General features: G+C 45.0%; 1 protein-coding gene across 1 annotated transcript in view; it reads right to left on the minus strand.

Annotated features, from left to right (window-relative positions):
• Window positions 1–13,940, minus strand: part of LOC128694654 (reticulon-4-interacting protein 1 homolog, mitochondrial) — a 63,704-nt gene that overhangs the window by 49,034 nt on the left and 730 nt on the right.

Genomic DNA, 13,940 nt, shown 5'->3' on the forward strand with positions numbered 1-13,940 from the left:
AAATGCCGTATTAGTTGCACTTATAAGTCTCTTATTTATGATGAATGAGTTTGAAACTGATGTTGGAAGATTGAGAGACAGGTAGTATATGGGAACCTTTATTCAGAAACGTTTCACACACAGTGGTCACTCAGTCTAATACAAAGAGGTGAAGGCGGAAGGAGGAGGAGTATGAGTGTAACCAGTCCTCAGCCTGAAAGTCGACTCCCAGGACCACACTGAGTGCTGAACCCATGGGTAGTCCAAAAGTCTGAAAGAGGGGTGGATTTGAAAGAGAAACCACGTGCAGTCACATTAATAGCCTGAACATAATGATGAATCGTTGGCAAGGAATGGAATAGGCAGTGTCCCACCAGTTCTTTAGAATTCTCAAAACACCTCTCAAACCTGGGCACCTGACAGTCCAGCACATCTCAAACACTGGGTGATCTTCATAATCGCATTCGCAACATCAACATCAGGAACAACAAGAAACTTCTGTGCCTTACGGTTCCCTATTCACCAAAGTTATTTACTACGCTTACCGATCTCTTCTTAAAGCAGGAAAATTGACGATTCACTGATCTCTCCTCATTCCTGCTTTGTAGCGATTTATCGACCTTAAAATAAAATGGCAGAGAAAATACCGATACAATGGAAATATAAACAAACAGTATAATGTGATCCTTTATTGACAACGTTTCACCACACAGTAATACTTAAGTCACACACGGATCTACCTGGGGTTGAAGGTACGAGGTATTTATAGGCATGTTCCAGAACAAAGGAGGCCCAGTGGAGAATGCTATCTGATGATCTACTGGTGGGGTTATAGAGTCTGGGTAGCTTGGCAGGGGTATTGACAAGTTGTGAGACCCTCTGGCAGTGTTCTATGTTCTTGTGATGAATGTTCTTATGGGATAGTTGATGAAGAGTTTTTGGCGAGTGGTTCAGCTATGTTATAGGAAGCCATTGTTCTGGTTAGAAATTGTTGGTTGTAGATAGAGTTGATGGATTCCAGGATTCTTCTGCATGAGTGTTGCCTTCTGTGGCTATAAGTCCGAGTTTCCAGCACTAACTGGCTGTGTGAATTGCGATGTTGTATTGTTGCGTACTCCTGTATCGTCAGTCCTGCTTGCATATTGCGTCTTCTGAAAATACGTGTTTGGAGGTTCTTGATGTTTCACCAGCAATTTGGTAGGGGCGAGTCAACACGCGACTGAATATCAAAAATGGCATGGTTAATACGACAGGTTATAAGACATATGTAATGTTAGACAACTTTGCCCGAATGCTTCGTTTCACATTGTAAGCTTCAGCCGAACACAATGCAGATACAGCACTGCAACAAACACAGTTTCTGTCAGACTTGAGGTTGTTTGTCTTCTTTCGGCCTGAGAAGTCTGTCCCGAACAGGTGAAAACCATATAGTCAGGTTCCTGACTATGGAAACTGAACTTCTCCAGGCCGAGGGACCGACAACCACCTACGACTGGCGTATGACTGATTACATCGCTCTACATCTCTACCGTTCCCGCTCTCATTTTCTGTATTCGATTGAAGAAGTCGTCGTGCAAAGTGAAACGTTTCGGAACAAAGTTGTTCAACTGTTGGCAAGTTCACTCAACAAACATACTTTACAAGGGATTGCATAATTCCCGCAGAGGATGGAGGCTTTCTGTCTGCCCATTACTGGTATGTCCTGATGGTCGTGGCCAGGAGGCAGAGGCCTGAATGATGTTTTCGCAAAGATGTTGGAAAACACAGTTTTGGCAAATGGAGTTAGCTGGGAGGACTATGCATCCTTCTCGGCAGTGTCTTCTGTGTGGGCGCTAAGATGTGTTTAATGCCCGCCGTCTGCAGTCCTCTGATGAAATGATGATGATAGTGGAGTTTAGAAAATACTTGTTCAATTATAGTGCATTTTCCTCAAGGAACTCATTGCTGCAGATTCTGAGTGCACGAAGAAGCCTGATAACTGAATTCACGTCATTTTGTGTCGTGGTGAGTAGAAGGAGAAGATCATTTTTGCCCGTCTTCTACCTCTGCTTCTCATCAACTTTTCTGTACTCGACTGAAGAAGCCTTACCGTGTAGGCGAACAAACTTGAACAAAGATACCTAACTGCTGCATACATGGTGTCTTTACCTAACAACTGTTTGAGTATTTTATACCATTTTATCGTTCATTCTGTTGTGGACACTGCAATACAAGGGTATCTTGGTACAGACTTATCAATCTTCGATAATTTCTGAACATAGCTGGTATAAAATTACCATTTCAATCTGTCGGTATTTTTATAACATTTTAATGTTCATTCTACCGTGGACACTGCAACACAAGGGTATCTTGGTACACCATCAATCCCTGACAACCTCTACTAGTGAGAACTATTGGCTTCTGAGAGGGACCTGGTCCTCCCAACCAACCTACGTCTCACCTCCTGGCACTATATATGGCCCCATTCTGTCACTTCAACTTCATATTGTTCTGTATTAACGGAACAATGTCTTCTCCAGACTGAGGGACTGACGACTAAATTTCTTTTAAGGGTGATGGATTGATATATTGCTTTGGGCATTTTTTCTTGCTTTTAATACCTTTTGTATTGGATTGAGTTAAGTTTCTTACTGTGTAGGCGAAAACGTTTAAACAAAGATACCTAATTGTTGTTATTATGTGTTTACTTCCTCTAACAATCTGTTTCTATTTTTATAACACATTTAATATTCAATAGAAACTCATTTATAGATAATTCCCACCAAGATTAGACAGGTGTTCTTTTTGAAGTCTCATTATAACTGCCAGAACGAAACCGCAGATACCATTTCACTGCATTAGTCATTATTTCTGTATGACTGCTTGAATGCTAAAGGCGATGGATCGCAGACTAAATTTTTGCGCCTTAAGCCTCCAGTGCGATCTCCAGATTATTCACGAGTCAATTTCTGAAATTATCATTAGCCAGAGTTACTCCATGACAGTTACTATTAAGATTCTTAATATCAGAGCATAAGTCAATATATCCATACTCATTATTTATCATTTCTAAACCCATACCTCTAACTAATCCTAGTTTAAAGTCCTAACAACCCCCTCAACTGAGTTAGCAAGAAAACCCACACCTGCCCTGGATAAGTAAACCCCATCCCTGGCATACATGTCATTTTGGCCATAGAAGTTGTCCCAGTTGTCAATGAATGGTACTGCATTATCCTTACAGTGTTTATCCAGCCAACAATTAATACCAATTGCTCTGGACAACCATTCATTACCAACACCTCTTCTTGGCAAAATGCCACATATAACAGGGCACCCCCCTTCTTCCTAATTATGTTTATAGCTGTCCTGAACTTTCTAACTAAATCCTCACTTCTACGCTTGCCTACATCATTGCCTCCAGCACTGAGGCAAATAATAGGATTGATCCCATTACCGTTCATGATGTTGTCAAACCGGCTAACAATGTCCTCCATCCCAGCCCCAGGAAAGCAAACACTCTGTCTCCTACTCCTGTCCTTCAAGCAGAATGCCCTATCCATGTATCTAACCTGGCTATCCCCAACAACAACAATATTCTTACCTTCCTTGTCGTTCGTTGTGACGATCCCAGTAGTCGACTCACATTCGTCGGGTAGCACCGAGAATGCGTTGGAGGTTTCCACAAGAGTTTCTACAGCAGTCTTTCTTCTTCATCGTTTCTGGCTTTCCATTCGTCTTCTTGATCGTCAACTTCGTCCCCTGCTGTCCAGCCACTGACCACGATCTCTTCTTGACCTGAGGACTCGAAACAGGAGGACTGCTACGAATCCTCTTGTTTTCCTCGGTCAATCGCCGTATCTCCATCTTCGCTACCCTCAATTCTTCCTTAAGCTGCTGGTAAAGTTGCTCGATGGAGGGCATCTTGGTTCAGTCCATGGGAGCACACAAGACACTTCTTCACAGAGTTGAGACACTTCTTCACAGAACACTGCAGCAGGCCTGTTGGCCCATACTAGGCAGGTCCTTTACAATTCATCTCACCAACAAAACATTTGCCCAACCCAACCTTCAATGCTACCCAACAAATAAGCTCGGATATGCAAGTCCCACTCAAATCCAATCCCTCTCACTCATGCATTTATCCAACCTAAATTTGAAACTACCCAAAGTCCTAGCCTCAATAACCCAACTAGGTAGACTGTTCCACTCATTAACTACCCTATTTCCAAACCAATACTCTCCTACACCCTTTTTAAATCTAAACTTATCTAATTTAAATCCATTACTGCGGGTTCTCTCTTGGAGTGATATCCTCAAGACTTTATTTATATTCCCTTTATTAATACCCATCTTCCACTTATACACCTCGATCATGTCTCCCCTCATTCTTCGTCTAACAAGTGAATGTAATTGATGAGTCTTCAATCTTTCTTCATAAGGAAGATTTCTAATGCTATGTATTAATTTAGTCATTCTACGCTGAATGTTTTCTAACGAATTTATGTCCATTCTGTAATATGGAGACCAGAATTGAGCTGCATAATCTAGGTGTGGCCTTACTAATGATGTATAAAGCTGCAGTATAACCTATGGACTTCTGAAGAATTGAAACACTTATGCAACACATGGGAATCTTTACTAAAGAAATGTTTCGCCACACAGTGGCTTCATCAGTCGAATACAAAGTAGAAATGGGTAAGGAGAGGAGAAGTTTGAGGTAATCAGTCCCTCAACCTGGAATCGATGTGTTCAGTCCATCACTCTTGTAGGAAATGCAGCATAGGGCCAGAGAGGTGGCTTATATAGTGCAGTGAGATGAGGTGAAGCAGGAGGAGGCGGGATCACAGTGGGACCTGCCACTAGTGTAAGTAGGTCGTAAGAACATAAGAACATAAGAACGAAGGAACACTGCAGAAGGCCTACTGGCCCATGCGAGGCAGGTCCAAGTCTCCTACCGGCTTAAGCCAATGCACCCAACCTAGTCAGGTCAGGTCACATTGACTTAAGGGAGGAACACGGCAACCGACCTGGTAGCACAAGCTATCAGGTCTAACTCACACCCACCCACATCCACTCATGTATTTATCCAACCTATTTTTAAAGCTACACAACGTTCTGGCCTCTATAACGGTACTTGGGAGTTTGTTCCACTCATCCACAACTCTATTACCAAACCAGTACTTTCCTATATCCTTCCTGAATCTGAATTTTTCCAACTTAAAACCATTGCTGCGAGTCCTGTATAGGCTAGATATTTTCAGCACACTATTTACATCCCCTTTATTTATTCCTGTCTTCCATTTATACACCTCAATCATATCCCCCCTAATTCTACGTCTTTCTAGAGAGTGCAGATTCAGGGCCCTTAGTCTATCCTCATAGGGAAGGTTTCTGATACATGGGATCAACTTTGTCATCCTCCTTTGTACATTTTCCAGAGAATTTATATCCATTCTGTAATAAGGTGACCAAAACTGTGCAGCATAATCTAAATGAGGCCTAACCAAGGATGTATAGAGTTGAAGAACAACCTGAGGACTCCTATTATTTATGCTTCTTGATATGAAGCCAAGGATTCTATTAGCTTTATTGCGAACACTTATGCACTGTTGTCTTGGTTTCAGATTACTGCTAACCAGAACTCCTAAATCTTTTTCGCAATCCGTAATATTAAGATCTACATTATTTAGTTTATATGTGGCATGGTTATTGTCCTGTCCAACATTTAGAACTTTGCATTTGGCTATATTAAACTGCATCTGCCACTTCTCCGACCACTGCATCAGTCTATTCAAATCTTCCTGGAGTGCTCGAATGTCCTCGTCAGAATGAATTCGACGGCCTATTTTGGTGTCATCGGCAAACTTGCCGATGTCGCTCTTTATGCCCTCATCTATGTCGTTTATGTAGGTTGGGCAAGCGTTGAAGTCTTTGTACCAAGATCCCATGATGTTGCAGTGTCTGACAGATGTGATGAATGGTTTAGAAAACCGACAAGTTGAAGAATTGAGACACTTATGCAACACATTCCCATGTGTTGCATAAGTGTTGTCGGTTTTCTAAAACATTCATCACCTCTGGACTTCTGTTGCTTACACTTCTTGATATAAATCCCAATAATCTATTTGCCTTATTACGTACGCTTAGGCATTGCTGTCTTGGTTGAAGGTTGCTGCTCACCATAACCCCCAAGTCCTTTTCACAATCTGTATGGCTAAGTTCTACATCATTTAACTTATAAGTGCTAGGGTTATGGACACTCCCGAGCTTCAGAACCTTGCATTTATCTACATTGAACTGCATCTGCCACTTTTCTGACCAAGAACAGGTGTTTAAGTATTGGAAAAAGAGGATCTACACTCCGTGTATCTCCAGCCTTTTCTGTGTATTCTTTTTACTGATTGTCTTATATTTTAATGTTCTATCTACGTGACTGCTTGACCTGAACGCCGTCCTCTGCCACTTTTAGAAATGGTAAACAATAAATGATTATGGGGAAGGCCATAGGGGGAAACGGTTTTAAGATAAGATAAAACCAATTTGAAATAAAAATAAGAAATAGCAAACAAGAGGATCTAGCAAAGGAGGAAAATTTCCAAAAACAACGGGTGGGGGCCCATTGTTGGTGCAGAGGATAAATAAAGACAGAAACATGCCAAAGGAATCAGAAAAAAAACCGGGCAAGGAAAAGCCGGAAATTTATGACTTTTCGCTGGAGGGGAAATTAAAAAGAGGGGAATTTTAACATGACCACCCTAGAAAATGACCCCCCATTGAAAACGGAAAATGCAAACCCCTTCCTGTGCTTTTCCCCCTGAACTGTGTTCTTCAGTACAGGAATGACGGCATAACAAATTGCCAGGCATACCATCAAAAGGGGGAAAAAAGATAAAAAACATCCGGGCCCAGGGGGAAAACCTGAGCCAAAGCCACTCAAGGGGGAGAGGTTTTTATGCCAGGAAGGAAAAAAACTGGCGGGGAAAGGGCGAAATCGACCAAACCACATTCCTGGGGGAACCACAGTCGATGGCCCCCACCCAAACCAAAAAGATACAGATACTAATCCCGGGAAAAAAAATCCCCCAGTACCAACAATCCACCATCCGATAACATTCTTTTTTGCAAATACAGAGTCTGCCAGCAAAAAACAAAAAATACCTTTCATCCGTGGACTTTGCAGAGGCAAAGGCAATGTTCGCGGCTTTACGAGAAAAAGGATCCGGACAACAAAATGGACCCCAGGTTACAACCTATACAGATGTGAAAAGGGGACGGGAAAAAGGGGGGGCCACATTGCAAGTCCTTGTTTGACAGAACTGCAATGCCTCAAATGATGTGGTGGAAGTTTTGCGAAAAGGTCGAGAACCAAACCACTTGGGTGCTAAGCCTCGGATGCAAATCCAGAAATTTCCAGGAACAGCTGAAAAAAATTTCCCACTGTCTGAAAATCTTCCAGCTCCACCCAACATCTTGCCCCTGGGATTTCAATTTAAACACCTAAAATGGAGGAATATGAAATAATTTTGGGGTTTAAAAACCCCAGGGGGGTTGATAAAAACCACACCCCCGAGTTTTAAACTTCAAAAAATTAAATTTAAACCAGAAATTAGAGCCATAGACTGGAGAATACATGACCTCATCTTCACTAAAATGATGATCTGAAAAAATGTCACCTTTAAAAAAACAATATACTCAGATCACAACATAATTGAGGTTCAGACATGTACGTGGAGCCCAAACAAAAAGACTAGTCAGAGGAGATTCACCAAATTAAACTAAACAAAAAAAAAGGGGGACCAAAACGCCCCAACCGATATAAGGGGAAGAAAACAAAAAAAGCCCCCAACTTACAGCAATTAACTTCACCCGATGTTGCAAAGGTTTTCCCTCTAAAAAAAAGGGGAGATGTAAAAGAAAGAGACAGGCGCTCCTTTCGGCAGGAAAAAAAACAGAGGGGGCAAAAAGAGGTCAATATATCTGAAATGTAGGAGACACTGGTCAGAGAAATAGAAGATCGAACTTGCTAAAAAAACCCCTTTAGAGTCAGGAATGGGGCAAAAGCCATAAATGAAATCGAAAGAAACCCAAAGTATTTTTCCTATGCCAAAAAAAAATCGAAACAATTTTCAGTATTGGGGCCCCATTAAACAAGATGGGCCCACAAGATGACACAAGGAAATGGAAATCTAAGCCCCAATAACTAGTTTTAGAAGCCCAACCAGACTGAGAGTCGAAGATCAAAATAAATTTTTTTGGAGACCCAAAAAGGATTAAAAAACCCCTACCCGATGTTATCCTGACCCGACTTCAAAGGCGAAAAATGACATGCCCATGCCTCTCCCCCGGGCCAGACCGGGTCGTGTTCATCAAGAACTGAGGCCCTATCCGAGCCTTTTCCATCGTATGGAGGGAGCATGGACACGGGCGCCCCAGTTACTAAAAAACAGACATAGCCCCACTCCACAAAGGGGCAGAAAGCAACAAAAAGAACTACAGACCAATAGCACTAAACCCCATATCATAAAATTTTAAAAGGGCCCTAAGCAAAATCCCCACCCATCTAAAAACCCCATCAGTTACAAAACCCGGGGAACATGGGTTTAGAAACAGGTGCCCTGCTGTCTCAACAGGGGTCAAACGACAAAAGGGCCCCAAAAGACTAGAAGACAAAAAAAATGCAGATGTTATATACAGATTTGCAAAAGCCTTGATAAGTGTGACCATGGGGAATAGCGCACAAAACGGGAAAGGAATAAAGGGTCGGTCGAGGATCATAATTTTCACTAACAGAACACAAAAGGCCCAAAAGAGTAAAGTCCGAGGCAGCTACGGAAAACTCTGTTCCCCGGCACAGTACTAGCTCCCATCTTTTTTTCATCCTCCATCCAATAGACAAGGATGTCAGCCCCGCACCGTGTCTTCCTTTTTAGATGACACCCGAACGCATGACAGTGTTTCCATTGCAGACACTGCAAGGCTCCAGGCGGACATCAACCAAATCTTTTAGTGGGCTGCAGAAAACTATGAAGTTAACATGGGAAAATTTTTAAATTTCTCAGATATGGGGAAAAAAGGGAAAATTTAAAACTTCATCGATACAAAAAAAATTCGGGAAAAATGGGGGAAAAACCAACGCAAAGACCTGGGAGTGATTATGTTGGGATCCACCCAAAGGGCCATAACATTGTATCAATCGCATCCTAGAAAAAGACAGGATGGATAATGGGAAACCCTTTAAAAAAGGGGGGGCCGCCATGATGACACTCTTTTGGGCCTTTTTTATCAGGCTGGGAAAATTGCCCCCTAACAGCACCTTTCAAGGCAGGTAAATTGCGCCTAGAAAATGTACAAAAACCCCCGGGGCCTAACGGAGATAAAACACCTCATCTGGGGGCGCTTTAGGTTTTTAAACCTGTTTTCCCGAACCGGAGGGAGAGATAAGATTATATCCCCGGAAAACCCCAGAGGACTAGTACTCACTCACACCTTACACCTAGTAGCAGCCCCATTAACACTCACCACTTACACCTTACACCTAGTAGCAGCCCCATCAACACTCACCACTCACACCTTACACCTAGCAGCAGCCCCATCAACACTCACCACTCACACCTTACACCTAGCAGCAGCTCCATCAACACTCGCCACTCACACCTTACACCTAGTAGCAGCCCCATCAACACTCACCACTCACACCTTACACCTAGCAGCAGCCCCATTAACACTCATCACTCACACCTTACATCTAGCAGCAGCCCCATCAACACTCATCACTCACACCTTATACCTAGTAGCAGCCCCATCAACACTCACCACTCACACCTTACACCTAGTAGCAGCTCCATCAACACTCAACATTTACACCTAGCAGCAGCCCCATCAACACTCACCACTCACACTTTACACCTGGCAGCCCCCATCAACAATCACCACTCACACCGTACACCTTTCAGCCCCATCAACATACACACCTGGCAGCCCCACCAACACTCACCACCCACACCTTACACCTGGCAGCCCCACCAACACTCACCACCCACACCTTACACCTGGCAGCCCAATCAACAATCACCATCCACACCTTACACATGGCAGCCCCATCAACACTCACACTTTACTCCTAGCAGCCCCACCAACACTCACCACTGGCAGCCCCACCAACAATCATCACCCACACCTTACAACTGGCAGCCCCACCAACACTCACCACTCACACCTGGCAGCCCCACCAACAATCACCACTCACACCTGGCAGCCCCACCAACAATCACCACCCACACCTTACACCTGGCAGCCCCGCCAACAATCACCACCCACACCTTACACCTGGCAGCTCCACCAACACTCACCACTCGCACCTGGCAGCCCCACCAACACACCACCCACACCTGGCAGCCCTACCAACAATCACCACCCACACCTTACACCTGGCAGCCCCCACCAACGCTCACTACCCACACCTTACACATGGCAGCCCCACCAACGCTCACCACTCACACTTTACACCTGGCAGCCCCACCAACGCTCACCACCCACACCTTACACCTGGCAGCCCCACCAACGCTCATCACCCATACCTTACACCTGGCAGCCCAACCAACAATCACCATCCACACCTTACACCTGGCAGCCCCATCAACACTCACACTTTACTCCTGCAAGCCCCACTAACACTCACCACTCACACCTGGCAGCCCCACCAACAATCACCACCCACGCCTTACAACTGACAGCCCCACCAGCACTCACCACTCACACCTGGCAGCCCCACCAACAATCACCACTCACACCTGGCAGCCCCACCAACAATCACCACCCACACCTTACACCTGGCAGCCCCACCAACAATCACCACCCACACCTTACACCTGGCAGCCTCATCAACACTCACCACTCACACTTTAATATGGCAGCCCCACCAACACTCACCACTCGCACCTGGCAGCCCCACAAACACACCACCCACACCTGGCAGCCCTACCAACAATCACCACCCACACCTTACACCTGGCAGCCCCACCAACGCTCACTACCCACACCTTACACATGGCAGCCCCACCAACGCTCACCGCTCACATTCTTACACATGGCAGCCCCACCAATGCTCACCACCCACACCTTACACCTGGCAGCCCTACCAATGCTCACCACCCACACCTTAGACCTGGCAGCCCCACCAACGCTCACCACCCACACCTTACACATGGTAGCCCCATCAACACTCACCACTCACACCTTACCTGGAGGTTACCTGGAGGTTATTCCGGGGATCAACGCCCCCGCGGCCCGGTCCACGACCAGGCCTCCCGATGGATCAGGGCCTGATCAACTAGGCTGTTACTGCTGGCCGCACGCAGTCCGACGTACGAGCCACAGCCCGGCTGATCCGGCACTGACTTTAGGTATCTGTCCAGCTCTCTCTTGAAGGCAGCCAGGGGTTTATTGGCAATTCCCCTAATGCTTGATGGGAGGCTGTTGAACAGTTTTGGGCCCCGGACACTTATGGTGTTTTCTCTTAGTGTACCAATGGCGCCCCTACTTTTTATTGGCGGCATTTTGCATCGCCTGCCCAGTCTTTTACTTTCGTAGGGAGTGATTTCTGTGTGCAGATTTGGGACCATTCCTTCCAAGATTTTCCAAGTGTAGATTATGATATATCTCTCCCTCCTGCGTTCCAACGAGTACAAGTCAAGTGCTTTCAAGCGTTCCCAGTAGTTAAGGTGCTTGACAGAACTTATACGTGCAGTAAAGGATCTCTGTACACTCTCTAGATCTGCGATTTCACCTGCTTTGTATGGAGATGTTAATGTACAGCAGTATTCCAGCCTAGAGAGAACAAGTGATTTGAAAAGGATCATCATGGGCTTGGCATCTCTAGTTTTGAAAGTTCTCATTATCCATCCTATCATTTTCTTTGCACGTGCGATCGTGGCACTGTTGTGATCCTTGAAAGTGAGATCCTCAGACATTACTACTCCCAGGTCCCTTACATTATTTTTCCGCTCTATTGTATGGCCGGAGTCAGTAGTATACTCTGTTCTAGTTATTATCTCCTCCAGTTTTCCATAACGGAGTAGTTGGAATTTGTCCTCATTGAACATCATATTGTTTACCGTTGCCCACTGGAAAACTTTGTTTATATCTTCTTGGAGGTTAACCGCGTCCTCAGCAGATGACAGCCTCATGCAGATCCTAGTATCATCCGCAAAGGATGATACGGTGCTGTGGTGTATATCTCTGTTTATGTCTGATATGAGGATAAGGAATAAGATGGGGGCGAGTACTGTGCCTTGTGGAACAGAGCTCTTCACTATGGCAGCCTCCGATTTAACTCTGTTGACCACTACTCTTTGTGTTCGATTTGTTAGGAAGTTGAAGATCCATCTCCCCACTTTCCCAGTTATTCCTTTAGCACGTATTTTATGGGCTATTACGCCATGATCGCATTTGTCAAATGCTTTTGCAAAGTCTGTGTATATTACATCTGCATTCTGATTTTCTTCCAGTGCATCCAAGGCCATGTCATAGTGATCCAGTAGTTGTGAGAGGCAGGAGCGACCTGCCCTGAACCCATGTTGCCCTGGATTGTGCAGATTTTGGGAATCCAGGTGATTTGCAATCCTGCTTCTTAGCACTCTTTCAAAGATTTTTATGATGTGGGACGTCAGAGCTATTGGTCTATAGTTCTTAGCTAATGCTTTGCTGCCACCTTTATGGAGCGGGGCTATATCCGTTGTTTTAAGTGACTGTGGAATTTCACCCATGTCCAAGCTCCTCCTCCATAGTGTACTTAGGGCACGCGAGAGGGGTTTCTTGCAGTTCTTAATGAAAACAGAGTTCCACGAGTCTGGGCCCGGGGCTGAGTGCATAGGCATGTTGTCAATGGCTTTTTCGAAATCTATCGGAGTTAGGGTAATGTCGGAAATCTGGCATACATTTATGGAGTTTTGAGGCTCATTCATGAAGAAATCATTTGGGTCGTCGATCCTCAGACCGATTAGTGGTTCACTAAACACAGAGTCGTACTGGGATTTCAATATTTCACTCATTTCCTTGTTGTCGTCTGTGTAAGTCCCATCCTGTCTGAGTAAGGGCCCGATACTAGATGTGGTATTTGCCTTGTTTTTGGCATATGAAAAGAAATATTTGGAATTTCTTTCAATTTCACTAATAGCTTTAAGCTCCTCCTGCCTCTCCATCAACACTCACACCTTACACCTGGCAGCCTCACCAACAATCACCACCCACACCTTACACCTGGCAGCCCCATCAACACTCACCACTCACACTTTACACATGGCAGCCCCATCAACACTCACACCTTACACCTGGCAGCCTCACCAACAATCACCACCCACACCTTACACCTGGCAGCCCCATCAACACTCACCACTCACACTTTACACATAGCAGCCCCATCAACACTCACTCCTTACACCTGGCAGCCTCACCAACAATCTCCACCCACACCTTACACCTGGCAGCCCCACCAACGCTCACCACCCACACCTTACACCTGGCAGCCCAACCAACGCTTACCACCCACACCTTACACCTGGCAGCCCCACCAACGCTCACCACCCACACCTTACACCTGGCAGCCCAACCAACGCTCACCACCCACATCTTACACCTGGCAGCCCCACCAACACTCACCACTCACGCCTGGCAGCCCCACCAACACTCACTACTCACACCTGGCAGCCCCATCAACACTCACCACTCACACTTTAAACATGGCAGCCCCATCAACACTCACACCTTACACCTGGCAGCCCCACCAACACTCATACCTCGTTGCTCACCAAACAGAGCACTCTAGGCAACGCCTTGCTGTCAGTTTCCCCTAATAAACAGCCGTAAAAATGTTAATTATTGGTTATGCGAGAATGTTAACATAATTAAAGAGCATCCGGAAAGGGATTTAAGTATTAGGTTAAATGTACATAGTAATGCAGTACTACTACTACTAGTAATAA

The sequence above is a fragment of the Cherax quadricarinatus genome, chromosome 51 (assembly GCF_038502225.1).
Source record: "Cherax quadricarinatus isolate ZL_2023a chromosome 51, ASM3850222v1, whole genome shotgun sequence".
Taxonomy (NCBI): Eukaryota; Metazoa; Arthropoda; class Malacostraca; order Decapoda; family Parastacidae; genus Cherax; species Cherax quadricarinatus.